Genomic DNA, 5,400 nt, shown 5'->3' with positions numbered 1-5,400 from the left:
TCACTTTTTTTCTTAAATCCTTCTGAAAAAGAGGCTTTAAAGTTTCTCAAACAATTTACAATTTTTTTTCCCATACATACTTTTTGGTTATACAGCACTTTAAACACAGGAGATGCCATCTAAATGCATCAAAAATTGCTCTCAGAAAAAAAGCTTCACTGCACTGACTTGCTCCACCCCATCCCCCCATGGCTGGTATCGTTGCAAACTAGAGACTCTGGGCTTTCCAACAAGGTATAGTATGTCTTTGTCCGATATGTCTCTGTGACATAATTACCATGCGTATTTTAGACTGTACAACTCCCAACATATTATGAAATGTGAAAATTCCCTACTTCATAAATAAATTAACCAATAACACTAAATAATGCAAAGGGAAAGCCAGACTTAAAATAATTTTTAAACCTCCAGACACTGGAGCAAAGCAGGGGCACCTAATGATTCATCCAAGACATAAGGATGAATCATTTAAGAGTTTTATTAAAGCAACAGGTGTAGATGGGCTGGAAACCGGCTGGCTCAAAATCAGGAACCACTAGAAGGGAAAGGAACACGTTAGTGGCTGCAGGACACACAGTGGATGATTGTATGCATTGAGTGATAGCCTCTAACCTTAAATCTGGGAGGTGGCACTGAATCCAAGTTGTGGGTTTGAGCAACTTACATGATGGAGCTTGGCAGGAGAAGAAATGAGCCTGTGACAGTCTGCTCCTCTACGTATGACCCTGGACTGTTTCCTGGATAACCCTCCTAACTAGAGTGGGAAACTGACTGTCATGATGCTTGAATGTTTGTGTTAATTAGTTAATCCCACTCACCTGTGTTAAGCATTTTCCATTGATTCCATTGTACTTAAGTTCCAGGTTTGTGTTCCTCCTGTGGGGCGTCATCTGTTCCTTGGCTGTTTTCCAATCCTGTTCCTACGTTGTTCATTTCTAGAGTTGGCTTCATTAAAATATTTTCAGCACGCCATTTTAGTCCTTCACCGCAACACTGCAAGGTCTACTAACATGGATGGCTTTCGAGAACCTGACGCTTAGTCTTCTTCTTCTTCTTGATTTTTTATTGGCGGTTGGCAAAAAACATTTAGGTGAGCATTACCGCCGCCAACTGGTATAGAGTGTCAACGCTTAGTCACTGGGAGAGCCAAGAACATACACAGTTCCTCCCAGGTGCAGCAGCTCTCAGCAGTTAATGCTGCCAAAGGTGTAAACACTCAGGATTAATTGCACAGGAAGCAGGGAGTGACGTCATGCACAGAGCAGCAGGCCAATCAAAACACAAAAGTGTCTGAAGGTGAAGTTGTGTTGTTTAAATACCTCTGAAATTACAACAGTTTTCATGGCAAAAAATAATAAAATAAAATTGGAGATCCTCGACCCACCCAAATTTCCTTTGTCCATAGGCCCTCATGGACATAACATTTGTGAATTATTCACTGGTGTGAAAACTAACTCCATTGATGAGGTAGAAAACAAGATCAGCTTTTGATAATGGCAGTTTTGGTAGCAGTTCATGTAAATTCTTTAATCTATTTTCATACTCATATGGATCAATCTGACTGATCCTGGAGATTTATTTGAGATAGTGAACCTTTTGAAACAGGGTCTGGCATGTGTCGATACCAGTGTGCGATTTGCAAAAAAAAACCAGGGGGGGGGGGGATAATTTCAAAAGTTGTATTAATGAATCAAAGTTTTATTAATAATGGTTAGCTAGCAGCCGCTCTTTCAGGTAAATAGCTAGATCCAGTAGGTTAGACTTTTGTTTTTAAACTTGCGCCATCTACTATCGGGACTCAGAAGTGGGTATTAATTTACTTTAACCGCTTTGAGCAGAAAATGTAATAATACTCTTTAAATACAAACAACAAAATTAATTTACAAATGTGAAGGACACAAGCCATGTTTTGATATCAATTTTGAAAAATCCATCATATTCAGGGGTTAAAGCAAAAACAATCAATTTGACTGAAAACATTTTCTAGTCAGCCCATATATTCCCGGGCCGTGGACATCATGTCACCTTAATAACCTCATTTGCTTATTGTAACAAGTCCACTTTAACCAAATCTGACAGTTCCATTGACAATTCCTGTCTCTCTCCCACCTTCCAGCTTCAGAGCCTTTGCACCATCAAGGACAGCCCTCTGCATAATCTCCTTCACTTTCCACATCCATAACATCAACTGGTTAACTTTCATATTTGTAGCATCAAGCAAGTTCTTCCTTCACACTTTTACCAAACTGGTCCACAGTCCACTCACCTTTTCCCTTTACAATTTCAAAACCCTCCATAAACTGCAGCTAATTCAAAAGACAGCAGCTTCATCATTACATCATCTTCTTCACACCTGTACATTAACTCTACTGTAACATTCAATATAAATCAATCCTATATACTCTGTGTCCCCACCTCTCGCTCATTGACTGCTGGAGATGGTCAACAGCCCCTCCACGACCTTCTTTGTTACAGAAAAGCGCAGGTGGAATAATATTTATGATTTTTTTTTTACTTTTTCCAAACCAGACCCAGTCAAACCGGGACATCGTTTCACATTCCGACCCTCCTTCTTCTTCTCAAAAAAAAAGTGTGTCATGCTAAATTAGCCGAGCTGCAGCGTTACTTTTTCAGTTTTAAATAAAACATAACAGCGACAGACACACTTACCGAGGGAAGTTGTTGTCAGCTGTTTTATGCACTGAACTTTCTGACATGCTGGTTTACATAAATCCAAAGAAAACCTTTGACTACCGCTACTTTCATTCATGCATCTGTGGTCAGTTTGAGATTTTCTTTTAAAAGTTAAAATGATTGAACACCGATAAACCTCAGACTGGTAGATTTCCGCTTTGCAAAGACACGCCCTACTCTCCTTCTGATTGGCTAATGTCCTAGCTCTGCCAGATTTCATTGGTTAAGCGCAGCTTCTGTTTAAAATCTTAAATAAAAAGTCTGCACGGAACATTTTGCGCTTATTTTCCAAATGACGAAAGTCCCTCACAGCGGCGGAGAACATTAAACCCCTGATAATATTACTTATTCAGATCAGAAGGGGGAGGAATGTATCCCCCCCAGGGATAAAACACGAATGACCAGAGGGGGGGACGTCACAACCAGAGGGGGGGGGAAATCCCCCCCATCCCCGCCAGCAAATCGCACCCTGGTCGATACCATCTATTTCCCTTTCTCTTTAGTGCAATCAGTTTTCCAAGCACTTTGCATCTCTATCTCTTACAACATGGCAGCAAAATCAGCAATGTAAACAAAAGCCGTTTCCGTGGAAAATGGCAACCGCAACCCGTAATGCACTGCAAATGATGTGCCATTTTGAGCCCCATATAAAAGAGATACATTATGTTCATTTGAAGCTCAACACTGGCTCCATCTGGGAAACATTGTATATGCATTACTCTGTTGAATTCCTTGCTGAAAGTAAAGACCTGTGTCTAATTTCATCGGGGCCAGTGTCTGTCGTTTCCCTTTTTAGTAAGGTGAATATTAGAATTTCACTGACACTTCAGCTCTCTCTTAAGACAAGAATTTGCTAACATAAATCTTTTCCTCATACTAAAGAAGTATTGTAAATCCTCAGATGTCCACTCCACATGTCCATCTAGCTAGCCCCCGAAATAACCCAATCTGTAATTGCAAATCTTAAAATCATCTGGAAGAAGTTGGCCACAATGCTTGAAAACGTAACCCCTCTCATCCTGATCAAGCAGGATTAAAAATTGGTATGGGATAAATAATACAAGAAGACTCATGAATCTAACAGATTATTGCAACATTCAAAATAAAATAGTTTAGTATCATCACATACAGAGAATTATTTTCACAAGGTGTTTTTAAAAAAGATTTCTGCTACCGTACACACATTTGGAATAGGACATACTTTTTTGTTATGGATCACATTAATGTACAGCTCACCCAATGCTTGTATGAAAACAAATTAGTGGAATTCTAATCTTGAAAGGAGCACTACACAGCGTTGTCCGCTCCCCCTCACTGCTCGCTTAAATAATTGAAACTCTGGTGGCTGCAAATCATCAAAGTAAAAGTATTTATGGAATACAAACATCTAACAGAAGCCATAAAAATCGCTTATATGCTAGGTTGCTCTTTCAGGAAAATACAAACCCCTCTTTTAGAGAGACAATAATTCTAATCGATACATTACAAACAATTGTACACTACCATATCAACTGGGACCAAACAAAGGCCCTTTCTACCCTCATTAACTTTCATCTCTCTCAAACCATTCCAGTACTGATTGGATCAGGTAACGGGGCATCAACAGGGGCATCAACAGGCTGAATGGTTGTCACAATTAAATTATAGTCCATTTCTCAAATTAATAGAAAATATCTAAACCTTCACTCATAAATGTAAAAACTTTTCTCAACACTAAAAGTTTAGGATAGGAACGTCCAAACATTTATCACCATAATCTAAAAAACATATCACAATATATAAATATATATTGAAATTGATTTGGAAAAATCCATCAGTCTATGGATAAAAAGTGAACCAATGCTTTGTAAGAAAAAAATTATAGCAGATATTTAACAGTGCCATTGCTGTTTTGAAAGCGTTGATATTAGTACATTTTAGACAGGCTGGTGGAAATATCTAATTTAATCACCCATTTATTTAGGTCAGGTGTGTGGAGGCTGGGAAACACCTAAAAATGCAGGACTGTGGGTCCTGAGCACCAGGGTTGAAGACCCCTGCTGTAGAGGACATATCTGACGGAAAATATTATGCACCCTTTAAAGTTTTAGAATGTTCATTTGGCTTTGGTAAAAATGAGAATATCACCAAGTAAAATATATGATCCAGTCTGCATTTAAGAAAAACAAAACAAATAACTATACTTCTGAAAGTTGAATGTAAGTTTTGAGAGAAACTTTGGGGGTTGAAGTCCAAGGAAGGTAGTTACTGCTATAGGAAGTTCTTTTAACAGTCTCACTTCCTATCAGTAAACGGGACATTGATTTTCCAACCAGTACAGATTTTACATTTTTGAGTAAAATTTGCACACGCTTTTAGAATTACCCAAAATGCCAGCATTCAGCTTCCTTACATTTTTCACTTTACCGATTTATAGTTGGTTTGTTGTTACAAGTAAAAAAAACAACTGATGGTGTGGATTGTTTTGAAGAAACAAAATATTCCTAAATACTGTGGCTGTTTAAACTATGCCAAATTAAAAGCTGTTTGCACATTTCTGAAAGCAGTTGATCACCACCAGTATTTCTGTAATGAAAGGGATATTTCATTGCGTTTCTGATGGTAGCAAAGAACAAATGTATAACAGCTTAGAACACACAAAACTGGTCTATTTAAGAAACAGGGTGAGTTGTTTTTAAACCACATCAAGTTTTGTTCCAAAGGTCC

General features: G+C 38.4%; 1 long non-coding RNA gene across 1 annotated transcript; it reads right to left on the bottom strand.

Annotated features, from left to right (window-relative positions):
* Window positions 1-457: 457 nt before the first annotated feature.
* Window positions 458-1,131, bottom strand: LOC118557407. Its single transcript, XR_004927857.1, has 3 exons — window positions 819-1,131; window positions 613-754; window positions 458-535 (listed from the first exon to the last, which is right to left on the bottom strand). It is a non-coding gene; the product is annotated as an uncharacterized LOC118557407 (long non-coding RNA).
* Between the last annotated feature and the right edge of the window lie 4,269 nt (window positions 1,132-5,400).

This window comes from Fundulus heteroclitus, chromosome 23, assembly GCF_011125445.2.
Source record: "Fundulus heteroclitus isolate FHET01 chromosome 23, MU-UCD_Fhet_4.1, whole genome shotgun sequence".
Taxonomy (NCBI): domain Eukaryota; kingdom Metazoa; phylum Chordata; class Actinopteri; order Cyprinodontiformes; family Fundulidae; genus Fundulus; species Fundulus heteroclitus.
This window is presented reverse-complemented; position numbering and strand designations above follow the sequence as displayed.